This window comes from Bos mutus, chromosome 17, assembly GCF_027580195.1.
Source record: "Bos mutus isolate GX-2022 chromosome 17, NWIPB_WYAK_1.1, whole genome shotgun sequence".
Taxonomy (NCBI): domain Eukaryota; kingdom Metazoa; phylum Chordata; class Mammalia; order Artiodactyla; family Bovidae; genus Bos; species Bos mutus.
The window spans coordinates 5,849,194-5,865,574 of record NC_091633.1 but is presented as its reverse complement, the minus strand read 5'-3'; the positions used below and the strand labels follow the sequence as shown (position 1 = coordinate 5,865,574).

Sequence of the window (16,381 nt, the reverse complement as noted above, 5' to 3'; positions counted from 1 at the left end):
ATCCCTGATCTGACCATTGCTTGCGGTGTGACCTTAAGCAAGTTGCTTTCTCTCTCTGAGGGTCCACTCTCCCGTTATGAAAATGGGCATACAGGCAATACCTATGTTTAAGTGGGTGGAGGGACATAATGAGATGCTCCATATAAAAGCAACAGACTCGTGGAAGATACTGTAATAAGTAACCTAAATAGTAATCCTCTTCTTTTTCCAGGGTGGATGGATTCACTTGTGGCCCAGCCACTTAGAGAGTACTTTTGTCCAACCGGATGGAGCCGCCTCTCCTCTTTCTGCTTTTAAACTTTGGCTCAGAAGCTGAATCAAAGCTGAGCGCTGGGCCCGGACAGGCCCTGCCTTCACCAGCCTCTGGGGCGCATCCGGCCCGCGTTATGGGTGCGCCTCTGCCTCAGTGGGATGTGCAGGCCAGGCCGCGTCCTCTTCCCTCAGCGGCTCCGACTGCTAGAACCCCGACAGCTGCCGCACATCCTTCTTGCAGCAGAGGTAGGTCTGGGGTGCGTTTCCGGACAGCTAGGCACCTCATCTTTGGAAAAGAGCACGGGGCTGGGTGTCAAATCAAGTCCCTGGTTTTCAGCCTGAACTTGTGTTATTGTTGTGGTCTTGTTACCGTTTTAGCAGAGGACGCTTTTTAAATCTTGTTTTTGTATTTTTATTTCTGGTTGCCCTGGGTCTTTGTTGCTACACAGGGGCTTTCTCTAGTTGCAGCAAGCAGAGCCTACCCTCTAGTTACGGAGCGCAGTCTTCTCACGGTGGTGGTTTCTCTGGAGGCACACCGTGGGCTTTAGGCACCAGGGCTTCAGTAGTTGTGATGCAAGGGCTCAGTCACTCCATGGCAAGTGGGATCTTCCTGGACCAGGGATTGAACCCATGTCCCTTGCACCGGCAGGTGAATTTTTAACCACTGGACCACCCGGGAAGTCCCAAAGATGTCTTTAAATTGAATTAAATCAAGCCATCCAGGGATGCTGTATAGATGTGGTCAGTGTCCTGCCCAGGTCTGCTGGTCACTCACTGTCCCCAAGCCCCCTGGGCCTACAGCCGGGTGTTTTGCCCAAGCACTCTCCAAGTTCACAACCTGAGCAGGGGGTCAGGCCAGGGATGTTGGGGAGCTCACGTTCCCAGGAGCAGCCCTCGACCAGTAACTGACAGGAGCTGGAGGATGAATACCCCAGCTTGCTCGGCCCAGGGCGGGACAGCTCTGAGCTACGCCCTCATACAGGCGCAGGCGGTCCCCAGCGGGACCTGCGCTTCCAGTTGTCCCAAGCACATCCCTGCTGATTACCACACCTGTGTGGGTTTCTTCCCTTCCCTATCCCCCCGCCCATCCCTCTATGCGGCCTTCCTGAGTTCACCCCCTACAGAAGCCACCTGCACTGGAGTCCTCTCAAGCTCTGCCCTGAAGGAGCCCAACCCAAGACCGATGCATAAAAATGACCACAACTGCTCACATTTATTTAGCAGTGTCTATGTGCCGGGAGGCATGGTGCTAAGCTATTTTCATGGACTGAGCCATTTAATGACTACAGCAGTCCTAATGGAAAGTCTGATTATCACACTCCTTTTATTGAGAGGAGATCCAGGCCCAGAGAGGCCAAGTAACTTGCCCAAGGTCATACAGCCAGGAAGTGTTAGAATTTCTCTGTTGGAAGCAAAAGTGAGTACCTGGACTCCACCTGCTGACCCCTTCTCACCCACTTCCTCTATCCTTTGAGCGGCCCCAGGTCCCTCCAGCACCCACCTCTGGCCCCATCTCAAGTGGGAAGGGGGAGGATTAAATGAGATACAGCTAGTGAAATGCCCCGTGTGCTTGTGCCGCACACCCCTGTCTTCTGTCTTGGAACCTATTTCCCAGTTTGTTGTTGTTTAATTGCTAAGTCGCATCCAACTCTTTGCGATCCCATGGACTGTAGCCCACCAGGCTCCTCTGTCCATGGGATTTCCCAGGCGAGACTACTGGAGTGGGTTGCCACTTCCTACTCCAGGGGGACTTCCCAATCCAGGGACCGAATCCGAGTCTCCTGCATTGGCCAGCGGCTTCTTTACCCCTGAGCCGCCAGGGAAGCCCTCATCCTATCTATACAGGAGGCTGGAGAGGCAGCCTAGGGTCAAGATGGAGCCAAGCTGCCTGGGGGTGAAGCTTTATTCCGCCACTGATGAGCTGTGTGACCTTGGGTGAGTCTTAAGGCTCCGTACTCCTGTTTGCAAAATAGAGACATTTGTCATAGGAGACTAATGGTCTATAGAGTTAGTGAGGTCATCAAGAAGGTGACCTTTGCAAGGCACTCAGAACAGCACTCCCAACTGTTAACGGTCCCGGCCACAGCTTGTGCAGCGTTTCATCTTTCCGGGTCTTGGGATTCATGGCAGTAAGACAGAGCCGGTGTTGTCACTTACTGCCCCAGAGGCACAATGCTCTGGTGAAAAGGAAATAACGCAAAGGGTGTGTCTCAAAGGTAGTAACTACTCAGTAAATGATGTGTCTTAATATTGATACTAATTCATTAATATTAGCTAATATGAACTAAGAATAACTGTTTTTGTTGTTGTTCAGGCTCTAAGCCATGTGCGACTCTCTGCAGCCCCATGGACTGCAGCACGCCAGGCTCCACTGTCCTCCGCTATCTCCTGGAGTTTGCTCACATTCATGTCCATGGAATCAGTGACACTGTCTAACCGTCTCATCCTCTGTTGCCCCGCTTCTCCTTTCGCCTTCCATCTTTCCCAGCATCAGGGTCTTTTCCAATGAGTTGGCTCTTTGCATCAGGTGGCCAAAATATTGGAGCTTCAGCTTCAGCAATAGTCCTTCCAATGAATATTCAGGGTTGATTTCCTTTAGGATCGACTGGTTTGATCTGGCTAATACTAACAACTCACTAATTAACAGCTAGCTAATACTAATTAGCATTCGTGTTTAATACTTAGTGTTCCTGATCTGACTGTCATAGAAATGGCTACCAGGGTTCAGATCACTTGCTATGGAGCTGGGCACACCAGGAAGTTTGCGTGCACTTCATTTCGCTTTACTGTTATAGCAGCTGGAGGAGCCAGATAAAATACAGGATGCTCCATTAAGTTTGCGTTTCAGAGCAACAAAGAGTATTTTTTTTAGTGTAAGTACATCCCAAACGTTGCATGAGATATACTTACTCTAAAAACATTATTCATCAAGTCTCTGAAATTCAAACATGTGTTTTTATTTGCTCCACTGCGCAGCCATCACAACAATCCAAAATCAGAGATGCAAAAGAGATGAAGTGATCTGTGCAAGGCCAGAAGAGGCAGAGCCTGGCGGGGTCTCTCAGGTCCAGGACCCCCCGGGCTCATCACTTTCTTGGGTGGAGCTAGCAGGGGGTGTTTTCTGAGTTAAGTTGCTCTTTTGATCTGCTGAACCGTGCTCCGTATGTCATGATGGGGGTACAGTCTGTTGGGGTTTTGAGGGCCCTGATCCACCTTTCTGATTTCCCCTAAAGACCCTCAGAGTCTCTCCAGCACCCCCTGCTGTCTGTGTACCTTGGCTGTCAGGCAGGCTGTGGTCCACAGTGCACACGCTGGGCTGAGCCCCCGGGTCCCTGTTGTGGCGGGAGCAGGACCAAGTTCAAGGCTGGCTGGTGTCAGGCAACCCTGCAGGAAACAAACAGACTCAAGTGGAAAAGGCAGAAAAAAAAAAAAAAAACCCACCAATTACTTAATGCTTTCCTGGTGTCCAAATATTTCGCCTCGAGTGAACTGAGCTCAGAGATTTGGCTGGGAGAGTGCAATGCAACCGGGGCCAGGAGACGTTTTCTTCGCAAACCTGGAGGGATGGAATTGTGCGTTCAGATCCCGCGAGGTGGGGAAACATCTTGAGGTCAGAGCCAAGGTCGAAGAGAGGAATGGGCCCCACGGGGACATGCAGGGCTCCCCCCGGCCTCCACTTCCTGCTGCTGGCGCTCCAGCCTCTTTCCCTCCTGTCCCCCCGGCCCCTGGGTCCAGCTCCCCTGCCTTTGTCTAGAGTGTGTCCCGTCTCCCGCACCGGCTCCCCTCCTCTGTGAATGTGTCCCCGGCCATCCCCACAACAGGGCATCTGGATGCTGCTTGCTCCCACTTTACAGATGCAGAAACTGAGGCCCAGAGAGGAGAATGGGCTTTCTCTGTGGCCCTGGAGGGACCTGCAAGCCGGATCTCTGGATTCCAACTCCGGGTCCCTCCTCTTTGCCAAACGTGATCTATTTGATAGCAAAAGAGCACCGAGGGTGGGCCTTGCTTCTCACCTGCTGGGGGAACCTCAGGGAAATATCTTGATTTTTCTGAGGCTTATTCCAATGATGGTGCTGTAAAAGGTACCCTGGCTGGAAAGAAATGAGACCCATGGTTTTGTGCATCAAATTTCTTTCTTTATTTCCCAGTCCTCCCTCCCTCTCTGCCCCTCCCCATCCTTCCTTCCTGTATCTTTCTTTCTCTCTCTTTTTCTTTCTTTCTCTCTCACTTTCCTCATTCACTCAAAAAAAAAAAAAAAACACCTCTGGACACATCTCTATGCTCTTGTTATCCTAGGACCTAAGGACCCAGAGTGAATGGGGCCCACACCAAGTCTCCAGTGCCACCACCCCACTGCCCCGCAGTCTAGGGGGAGAGGTGGAGAAGCAAGCAGATACAGAGAACCTTGAGGCAGTCCCGTGAGGGCTCTTTGTGGGAAGTCTGGTGGTCTGTGGGACGACAAGGCAGGAATACCCCCCTCTCTCTCAGTCCCTGGATGGGTCAAGGGAGCCTTTGCTAGAATGTCATTTTAGATGGAGACTTGAGAGATAATTCAGGATTATCTGGGTAGGAAGTGAGGGGAAGGGAATTTTAGGAATAAAGAACAGTCTGGGCTTCCCTGGTGGCTCAGACGGTAAAGCGTCTGTCTGCAATGCATGAGACCTGGGTTTGATTCCTGGGTCGGGAAGATCCCCTGGAGAAGGAAATGGCAATCCACTCCAGCAGTCTCGCCTGGAAAATTTCATGGACGGAGGAGCCTGATAGGCTATAGTCCATGGGATCGCAAAGAGTCGGATACGACTGAGCGACTTCACTTGTGCAAAGTAGACTTCCCTGTAGCTCAAACGGTAAAGCGTCTGCCTGCAGTGTAGGAGATCCAGGTTTGATCCCGGGTCGGAAAGATCCTCTGGAGAAAGGAATGGCAATCTACTCCCGTATTCTTGCCTGGAGCATCCCATGGGCAAAGAAGCCTGGTGGGCTACAGTTTGTGAGGTCACAAAGAGTCAGACACAACTGAGTGACTAACACTTGTGTGAACCACTGTGGGCTGATTCTGGAACACGTGCGGGGTCCAGGATGGGCGGGGAAGGAGGAAGCAGGTGGAGGGGGGGTGAACAGAGCAGTGGGATTGCCAACCCCCTTTGGCTCCCTCCAGAGGACCCCAGGCCCCCAGCTTTCTCACTAGCTTCTCCACGTGGCTTCACTGGGTCTGGAATCTTCAAAATCCACTTTTGGATTTTGATCAGAGTTGCCAGCCTGCAGTGCTCAGTCTGAGGCCTCTGGGGGCCCCTAGGAACCCCTCCTGCTTCAAGGCTGGGGCCTTGGTGGACAGTGGGGCTCCCCACCCCCAATCACACACGTGAGCTGAAGCCCTGAGCTTGCTTCATAAACCACAAAGTGGAAGTGTTTGTCAGTTGCTTAGACATGTCAGACTCTTTGATGGACTGTAGCACGCCAAGCTTCTCTGTCCATGGGATTCTCCAGGCAAGAATACTGGAGCGGGGTGCCCTGCCCTCCTCCAAGGGATATTCCAGACCCAGGTATCCAACCCGCATCTCTTACGTTCCCTGCAGTGGTAGTTAGGTTCTTTACCACTAGCGCCACCTGGGAAGTTTAAAGGCATCTAAATAAGTTCCCTGATGAAATAGATAAGAAATATCTCCTGGCCCCTGAGGAGGAAGGACTCTGAGTTCCCTAGGGGCCCCTGGAGTCACAGATCAACATCCTCAGTGCTACAAAAGCAGGGTGCCAGCTGCCAGCTGCAAAAAGCCACTGATGACCCCAGCTGGGGTGATGCCTATGTGATGGGAAACCCAAGAGATCACACACTCACACACATACACACACTCTCACAAATGCAGTGCACCTTAGAGTTTTCAAAGGCACTGCCTTGCCACACTCACATCTTCACCTGGAGTTCACGTGTGATGTGTGTGTGTGTGATGTCCCCATTTCCCAGAGGAAGAAACTGAGGTTCAGCAGCGTTAAGGATTCTGGTGGGAGAGCTGGCAACGCATCTGGGGCCCCGCACTGCATTCACCCTGCAGGCCCCACACATCACGACTCTTCAGAGAGCGGCGATGTTGTTCTCACTGCCAGATCCCCCACGACCAGCACCTCACACGCATCCAAGGAAATTGTTTGGGTAACTTGTGTGTGGGTGGGGACCAGGTCTGTCTTGTCCACCCCATAATCCCAGAACCTGACCCAGCACCTCATGCAGAGGAGGCTCAGAGTGAATACTTGGGAGTCTGAACTGAATTGCAGGCTTATCGAGAATAGTGAGTAAATGAAAATATATGATAGACACAGGGTTGGGTGAGTCATGTCATCAGTTAACATTAAGGGCACTAAGATGCTTGGATGAAATTAAAAATATATGGATGGCGGGCTTCCCTGGTGGCTCAGTGGTAAAAAATCCACCTGCCAATCAGGGGGCATGGGTTTGATCCCTGGTCCAGGAGGATCCCATGTGCCAAGGGGCAACTAAGCATGTGCACCACCCCAGCAAGCCTGGGAGCCACGACTACCGAGGCCACCCCCTGGGGCCTGTGCTCCACAACAAGAGAAACCACCATCACGAGAAGTCTGCATGCTACAGCTAGAGAGTAGTCTCCCCTCGCCAAGCGACAAAGGCCCACCACAGCCAAAAATAAGCAAACATGCAAAATAAATACATAAAAATACATGGATGGTAACAGAGGAATTCAGAATGGGTGGATGCCTACATCTATTAATAAGTGTTGATATAAAGGAGCTTCCCTCGTGGCTCAGAGAGTAAAGAATCTGTCTGCAATGCAGGAGAATCAGGTTGGATCCCTGGGTCAGGAAGATCCCCTGGAGAAGGGAATGGCTACCCACTCCAATATTCTTTGGTAAATTCCATGGACAGAGGAGCCACAGTCAGACATGGCTGAGCAACTAACACACACACACACACACACACATTGATATAAAGGTGTAGGATGAATGAATGAATTCATAGAGATATAAACAGATCAGCAGCCATCAGTAGACAATGCATTAACAGCTGATGGGCTGGAAGGATGTATAAATGAACAAGAGGGTGTGGTTCACGTGGGGGTGAGTTATCAGAGTGGCCACCTTCTGCCGCCCAGAGAGAGCAGAGTGTCCCCGGTCCTCAGCCATGCAGCACCCGCCTCCCACCTCCAGCAGAATCCTGTGCTCGGGCTATTTTTGTCCCTGCTGTGAAGGGGAGCTATCTTTCTTGGACACAGCTTGTTAGAGGACAAAGCACGCAGAGCCCTTCCTCCCACGGGTGGCTCCTTAGCTGTGCTGTCCCATCTCTGTAAGGTATCCAGGAATAAGACCGAGCAGAAAGGCACAGGAAGTGCAAGAAACCCACCAAAGAAAGAAAAGAAAGTTGGGCAGGCATTCCTGCCTTCCCTTGGGAGACCGAGATCCACAGGAGAGAGGCTGCTGGGATTGAGCCTGAAATCGCTGACCTCCAGTCACGATCCCTCTGTTACTGAGTGAACTCCGTGTGCAGGGCTGTAGGGGCATGCCAGGGACCTGCACAGATACAGCCTCTGCCTGCATGGAACCTGCCCTCTAGTCGGAAAGAAGGACAGGAATGTGTGAACAAAATTAAGTATGGTCTCAGAGTAAAGGAATCGAGAATGTGTTAATTTGTGGCCCAGTCTCTGTGCCACCGTGTGACTCTGACTGAGGGATTCCTGTGAAGTTGCAGTCAAGATGTCAGCCAGGGCTGCCGTCTCATCTGAAGGCTCAACCGGGGCTGAAGGGTTTGCTTCCAAGGTGGTACACAACCATGCCTGGCAAATTCATGCCGGCCTTGGGCAGGGGGCCTCCGTTCCTTCCATGTTACGCATCTCCAGGAAGCTGCTTGAGCATCCTGACAGCATGGTGGCTGGTCCCCCTCTTGTGAATGACCCAGAAGAAAGCAGAGGGAAGCCCCAGTACCTCTATGACCCAGGCTCAGGAAGTGACCCACTGTCCCTTTGGCCGCATTTTTTTTTCCTTAGTAGTAGATTGCAGAGTCTAGCCCACACTCGAGGGGGAGGGGAATGGAGCTTTGCCTTGGGAAGAAAAGGGTGTTGAAGGAGATGGGGGTTGAAGAGAAGCAGAGCAAAGCTCTGTAGACGGAGGCGCATGGGGTGGACTCTGACCAGCCGGAGACTGTATTGAGTGCTCGCCTGTGTCACTTTGTAACAACTCAGGAACTTGATGCCGGAGGTTCTCTTGTTATTCTCATGGTGGAAGTGAGGATGCTAAGCAACAGAGGAGTTAAGGAAGATCACACACCCATCGGTGAATCCAGAGCTGGGGATTTGAACTCAGGCAGTGGCCCGGAAGGCAACGATCCTAAATCCTATACAGGAAACAGTGTCTTTAGCATATATAGAAATTGGAGTGAAATTACCCTTGAAGAGACAAAGGCAAAGAAAATTGGAGACCAAGAGAGGAAGATACAAAGTGCTAGATGGGGACCCAGAGAGACAGTGACGGAGAATGACGGCAGGGGAGAGAGAGGGCGATGAGGGACGGGGAAGCTTTAGGACCACAGGCACACGGAGGAGGAGGGGAAAAGAAAGCAAGACACAGACAAGGAGACAGAGGGAGGCGGAGGGGTCTGCATGCCTGGGGTGTGTGTGCGCGGGGCCTGCGCTGGGTGGTGCCAGGGCCCTGGCAGCTCCACCACTCGGCCCTCCCGTCTTCCAGGAGAGCTGGGGGAGGGAGGAGAGGAAGCTGACAGGAGACAGTGCGATTCCAGTAATTCCAGATGAAATAGCAGCCAGAGCGCTGGCCTGCCAGGAAGTCGGGGCTGAGCGGCCAGGGAGAGGGAGGGGATGGCCAGAGAAAAGTTTAGCAAATAGCTTTCCGATTCCCTCCTGCTTATCGCCAGGAGACCTAGATGTGGCGGTGGGGAGGGTGGTTCTGAGCTTGGGCTGGAGGAAGGACAGCAGTGCCCAGTGACCGGGGGACACCTGTCTCCACCAGCCTACGGGAGGCTGGAGGTTCCCAGGTGCCCTGGCAGGGGCCCAGAGGGTAGCAGAAAGTGGCTTCAAACTGTAGCTCACCTTGCGTGAAGGAGAATGGAGTGTGGAGGGAGAAACGAGGGATCTGAGCCTCCCTAGACACCTACTGTGTGCGTGGATGCCTACTGTGGGCACAGATGCCTACTGTGTGCGTGGACGCCTACTGTGTGCACGGATGCCTACTGTGGGCATGATGGGTCCATTTCCCCTTGGCTCAAATAGCACCTACCCATGCTCCTCACACCATCTGCACCTTGTCTCGTTCACTCCCCTCCCTTCCATCCCCCCCACAGCATTAGGTGCTCAGTAAGGTCATCATTTGCAGCTAGAAAAGGTGGAGCTTAGAGAGGGCCAGTCACCAGCCCACTGCTGGAAAGTGGCAGTGAGTGTCCAAGCAGCCTTAAGCCCTCAAACAATGCTACCCTGAGCATCTTAATTGAGCCCTTACGTTCTGGGGAAGCAGAAGACACCATCCCTCCTCCAGATGAAATGTACAGAAAAGTTGGGAGAACTGCTCATACTTACCTTCACTTTTTTGACCTGTGTGCTTTCTCTTTCCTCCTTTTTCCCCTCCCCAACCCTCCCCCACATTTAAAAGTAAACTGCAGACCTCAGGGTCAAGTGAAGTGTTAGTCACTCAGTTGTGTCCAACTTTTTGCAACCCCATGGACTACAGCCCACCAGGCTCCTCTGTCCCTGGGATTCTCCAGGCAAGAATACTGGGGCGGGCTGTCATTCCCCTCTCTGGGAGATCTTCCCAAGCCAGGGGTTGAACCCGAGTCTCCTGCATTGCAGGCAGATTCTTTACGATCGGAACCTCTAGGGAAGCCCTGCAGACCTCAGGGTACTTACTCCTAAGTACTTCAACAGGCACTAAGAACCAGGAGCATCTCCTGTAATCACAGCACAGTCACCATGCCCAAGAACCTTCACACCAACGCGACTGCAACATTGCCTAACATGCAGCTCACTCCCACATGCATCTAGTTGTCCCAAACACGTCCCTGAAGCGATTATTTGTTTTAAACTCCAGGATCACACATGACACTTGGTTCACTTGCTTTTTGTGCCTCATTCATCTCCTTTTATCTGGAACAGAACCTCACTGTTTCTCCTTCCTTTGTTATGACATGGACATTTTTGAACTGTCCAGACCAATCGTGTTGTAGAACGTCTCACAGTCTGGGTGTGTCCGGTTGCTTCCTTGCCGTCAGAGGCAGGGCAAACCTTCAGGCAGTCTCGTCGCAAAGGTACATGCGTGCCTCCCACCTCCTGTCTTCCAGGAACGCATGATGCCACTTGGGCCCATCGCTGGGGGTGCTATGATGGTCAGCTGGTCAAGGTGGGGTCTTCCTGGTCTACCCTGTTCCCTCTGTAAATAACACAAAGGTGACACCTGGGGACTGGGTCAACATTCTCATAAATTGGTAACCCTTTACCCAGTAGGGTTTTTTCTTTTTTTATCCATTAAATAATCCTTGCCAGAATCAAATATTGCAGTGGTTGCAACATGGAGATTTTTTTTTAATGTATCATTCTTTTTCTTGCATTTATTCTTTAATATTTTTTTGGTGAAGAAGAGTTCCCCACTGCCTCTCCCCTCTTTCATTTCTTATGGTATCCGTTAGCTTTTTATCACGCTCAGATGGTCTCAGATACGGTCAGCAGGAACTCTTCCAAGCTGGCCTTTGGGGCTGTTTGCATGTCTTCCTCATTCTTGGAGCACGTTCTTACTTCCTGATGTAAAAGAATGTTCCAGGCTCATCTTGCATTTTCTTTCCATCAGTCCTGAAATCAGCCCTTTCTCTAAGACCACACACCTCCTTTCAGTGGAGAATGGTGTTTAGAAACTATGATACCTGTCTGAGACGTGCTCATTCCTTCTGGGATGCCGCTGCTGCTAGGGTCTCCCAGAGGAGAGAAGAGGCATGTGAGCTCACGGGGACGCCACCAGTTCAAATCACTGAGTTCCTCCTCACACTTCACAGATTCCTTCCTGCCATCTCTCTGATTCCACCGTTTCCCCCAAATTTCGAAATATATGTTCATCTCTTCTGTCCTATATACCACACGAAATAGTTTCAAATTCACACTAGTCCAACTATCAGGGCCAACCTGTTCTTTAAAGTTTAAAGTGTTTTTGCAGTTTTTCTTGCCTTTAGAGTGTTTTCAATTAAGTTGTTGTTGAGTCACTAAGTCATCATGTCCAACTGCTTGGGACCCCATGGACTGCAGCACACCAGGCTTCCCTGTTCTTCACTATCTCCCTGAGTTTGTACAAACTCATGTCCATTGAGTCGATGATGCCATCCAGCCATCTCATCCTCTGTCTTCCCTTTGTCCCCTTCTCCTCCTGCCCTCAATCTTTCCCAGCATCAGGGTCTTTGCCCATGAGTCAGTCCTTCGCATCAGGTGGCCAAAGTATTGGAGCCCCAGCACCAGTCCGTCCAATGAGTATTCAGGGTTGATCTCCTTTAGGATGGACTGTTTGGACCTCCTTGCAGTCCAAGGGACTCTCAAGAGTCTTCTCCAGCACCACAGTTCAAAAGCATCAATTCTTCGGCACTCAGCTTTCTTATATAGTTGTTGTTTTTCAGTTGCTAAGTCATCGCGTCCAGTTCTCTGTGACTGCATGAACTGCAGCACACTAGGCTTCCCTGTCCTTCATTATCTCCCAGTGCACTTCAGTCGCTCAGTCACATTCGACTCTTTGCAACCCCATGGACTGCAGCACGCCAGGCTTCCCTGTCTATCACCAACTCCTGGAGCTTGCTCAAACTCATGTCCATTGAATCAGTGATGCCATCCAACCATCTCATGCTCTCTCACCCCCTTCTCCTCCTGCCCTCAATATTTCCCAGTGTCAGTCTTTTCCATTGAGTCTTATATAGTTAGATTCCTTTGTTTCTATTTGTATGCAATTTTGGGGGTTTGTTGTCCTTTTCAACCTTTTTGATTTTTTTCTTTTAATCTGTAACATATTTATATGGTTCAAGAGTATACAAAAAGAACTCCCAAAGGACATTCACGCCTATCTCCATTCCATCACCTCCTCCCCATTCACCTCCTGTTCTAGTCATTTTCATCCATTTTTAACCAGAAGTAAAAACTACCAGTTTTGTTTTTCTTTTACAAATTTATATCCCATAATCGTAGTGGCTTTGAATAATAAGCAGTTATTCAGCTCCTGAGTCTGTAACTCAGCGGGGGTTTCTGCTGAGCAGGGCTGTGTCCTTGATCAGCTGCAGGTCAGCAGGGATGTTCTACATGGTGGGGCAGGGCTTGGCTGGGATACTGGAAGGGACTAGACCGCACATGTCTCATCTTCCAGGAAGCTAGCTCGGCCTGGTGGGTTCCACAGAGAGACAGGAAGTGATCCAGTCCTGAGTCCTAAGCTTGGAATTGACATGACATTGCTTCTGCTGAATTCCATTGGTCAACATTAAGTTATGTGGCTGGTTGAGTTTCCAAGGGTGGGGAAGCAGACTAACTTCAAGATAAGAAAGAGGAGTTGTTACAAAATCACGCTGCTGTGGGTGCATGGAGAACTGGAACACGTGGAAAAGTAGAATCTTCGACAAAAGCAATTTAGCACGTGGGATCACCCTCCTAAGGAAGGCCCCGGTGAGGAGTTTGAGTGTTATTCCAAGTCAGGGCTCTGCAAGCGTTTTCTGTGAAGGGCCAGATAATAAATATTTCAGGTTTGATGGATCATATGGTCTCTCTCTGCTCAACTCTGCCTTTGTAGCCTGAAAGCAGGTGGATAAAAATCACAGACAAATGAGCGTGGCTGTGATCCAGTGAAAGTTTGTTTACGAAAACAGGCAGCAGGGCTGGGCTGGGTCCACCGGGGGTGGTTTGCCAGCCCTGGTTCTAAGCGTATGGAGAAGCTATTAAAAGATTTTAGGCCGGTCCCAGGTGGCACCAGTGGTAAAGAACCCGCCTGCCAATGCAGAAGACAGAAGAGATGTGGGTTGGGTCCCTGGGTCAGGAGGATGCCCTGAGGGAGGGCAGGGCAACCTACTCCAGTGTTCTTGCCTGGGGAATCCCATGGACAGAGGAGCCTGGCCCGCTACAGTCCATAGGTTGCAAAGAGTCAGACATGACTGAAGCAACTTAGCATGTATGCATGCAGGAGCTGAGAGAAAATCTGAAAATGCCCTCAGGCTGGAGAATGAATTGAGGGTGGGGGGATCCCAGAAACCCCTCAGGAGGTTGCCATAGTGTCCAGGAAAGAAGGGCCAAGATGGTGGCCCTGATCTGGGGGTGGCAGCAGGGGTGGGGAAAGCTAGATACATTGGAAATGGGTATAGAGGTAGCCTCCGTCAATCCTGCCCACGGTGGGGTTGAAGGTGGACCACGAGGCACAGGAACAGGGAGGTGCAGTTGGGGGGACTGGGCGCACTGCTGAGCACGGGCGGAGGGCCAGAGAAACGAGCTCTCTGCTTTCAAGAGCTCATGCCCTCAGCTGGGGCTAAGAGGTCCTCTGATCAGAGAAAGAGAACAACATATAGCTTAGATTCACAGCAGGGGAAACTGAGGCCCACAGCAGCCAGCCAGCGATTGGCAGTGAACCCAAGACTCAGTCCCCACAGTTCATTCTGTAAGGACCCACCATCCCTCCTCGGCTGCTATCTGTCATCCAACTCCTTAAAAGAAAAAAAAAAAAGGATACTGAGCAACACAGAATTATAAAACAACTATACTCCAATAATTTCTTTTTTTTTAAGTAGAGAAAAAACCTTCCCAGCAGATTTGTAAGCAAGTGTGATGACTCAGGGTCAATTCTCCTCTACCAGGGTTCATGGGTCTTTGGCTCAGCTCCGAATAGGGTCTTCAGTTTCTGGAAGCTTAAAAGAAAAAGAATTTGAGCTCTGGGGCTTTAACTCCATAAGGAAATAAAGTCCCTAGTAGAATTAGAGGATCAGATAAGTCGAGACGAAAATGGAATTGCATAGAGGAAAAATATCTCTCTGGATTATTCTGCCCCCTTACTGCTCACAACGAGAAATAGTCAGGTCATTGCTGGGGAGCCTTATTCTGATGAGTAGCATCTCCCTGCCAGTTTGGGTTCCACAAGGCTTTTGAAAAATAGAGGGTTGATTTGGGCTGGTGAAGAGGGAATTCAAAAACACAGTTTCCCCTTCTCAGATCCCACATGAGATGCTCGCTGGAGAACCATTTGGAAACCCCAGCTTCCTGCAGGAGGGACTCTGAGGGGGCAGAGAGATAGCCTTGTTCCTTGATTGTTGACTCGTTTACTGCATCCTCCAGGTGTGGATTGGAAGGACTGATGCTGAAGTTGAAACTCCAGTACTCTGGCCACCTGATTTGAAGAACGGACTCATTTGAAAAGACCTTGATGCTGGGAAAAATTGAAGGCAGAAGGAGAAGGGGACGACAGAGGATGAGATGGTTGGATGGCATCACTGACTCTATGGACATGAGTTTGAGTAAGCTCCGGGAGCTGGGGATGGACAGGGAGACCTGGCGTGCTACAGTCCATGGGGTTGCAAAGAGTCACAACTGAGAGACTGAACTGAACTGAACCAGGTGTGGATAAAGCATCCTGGCTTCTGCTGGTCCACATGCGGGGCCCTCAGCTGATGGCAGAAGGGAGGCTCAGAGAAGCTTACACAGATTGAGTCAAATCCTGCCTCTCTGTCACTTTGGGCAAGTGTGTGCCTCTCGAAGCATCAGTGCCCCAGCTGGATAAAGATGGTATTTGTAGGGTCGCTGTGAGAATTAAATAATTAAGTGATGACACAGAGTTGGTACCAGATCACCAACAGCCTGAATCATAGGGCTTCCCTGCTGGCTCAGTGGTAAAGAATCTGCCTGCAGCGCAGCTGTGGGTTCAATCCCTGGGTCAAGAAGATCCCCTGCAGGAGGCAATGGCTACCCACTCCAGTATCCTTGCCTGGGGAATCTTATGGACAGAGGAGCCTGGTGGGCTACAGTCCAAGGGGTCGAAAAGAGTCAGACACGACTTAGCAACTAAACCACCACCACCACCTGCTTAATCACAGTATATGGGCCAAGCTGTGACTGGCTATCCTGCCATTCATTAGACTCACCCAGGGGGCTTTAAGAAAGTAGGACCCCCTCCTTCCCCACAACCTGAGTCTGACTTAATCTTAGTTGATCTGGGGTGGGGGTGGATATGTTTTATGGTTCCCCAGGTAATTTTAATGCGCGGCAGAGGGCGAAGTCCTCGGAGCTAAAACAAAGAAAGGTGACCAGTGTCCCCCCTCTCCCCCCCGCAGCCCTCCGACTCCACCAAACCTCAGCGTGACAGAGACAGCCCACCTGAGCCCACCTGGCATCGCTGAGAAGATATCCTAACACCTGAGCCCTCTGATCACGGCTACTGGCACGGGACTCCAGGAAGGATGCGCCAGAGCTGAGTCGGACCAGCCCAGTGACTCACATCTCCCTCCCTCCCGTTACAGATAGGGCCCTAAGGCACACGCATTGGTCTTAAAACTAGTTAGTATAAGGCCCCCCTAAGAGAGTGTAGGAGAAAAAAAGTCACCCTGTCAAGCAGAATTCACCAATAACAGGGTCAAGAAATACATCTCTTTGCAAACAATGACGTTCACTTTGGAGGTATATGAATACCCTCTCTGGGCCGTTCACTGGCCCAGTCCAATGCATTCTTTCCTGTATTTAACCCTCCAGGCAAGTGTAGGAGAGGGGCAGGGCTTCTGTTGTCAAGCATATTGATGGAGAAACTGAGGCGGGGAATGGGGCGGGGAGAGGGGGTAGAAGCCGTGTGCTCAGTCTCCCATCCTTAACTGAGAGAGTTGGTGCGGGAAGGCGGTCTCTCCCAGCCCCCAGCCCGAGACCATTCTTCCAGGCGGGATCCTCTTTGAATTGCCGCACCGACATCTCCTTGGCTGGAAAAGATCTTTGTTCTGGGAATGCGTCCTGAGAAATAGTAGGCAGGGACATTTCTTTTCCCCCTTGCTCGGGCCCTCCGCATCCTCAAGAGAGAAGTAAGCGATCAGGAGAAGGTTATTCTGCAGCGGGGCCCCCTCGCTGCCACAGGTCTAATAAAACAAAACCCCAGCCAAATTAGGGGCATATTTCATCTAATGGGAGGAAAT

The 16,381-nt window shown here is 51.0% G+C and overlaps 1 long non-coding RNA gene across 1 annotated transcript; it reads left to right on the top strand.

The window, feature by feature from the left end:
- The first annotated feature begins 214 nt into the window (after positions 1-214).
- On the top strand, positions 215-16,049 carry LOC138991429 (uncharacterized). Its single transcript, XR_011467373.1, has 3 exons — positions 215-498; positions 14,547-14,725; positions 15,539-16,049. It is a non-coding gene; the product is annotated as an uncharacterized lncRNA (long non-coding RNA).
- The last annotated feature ends 332 nt before the right edge of the window (positions 16,050-16,381 follow it).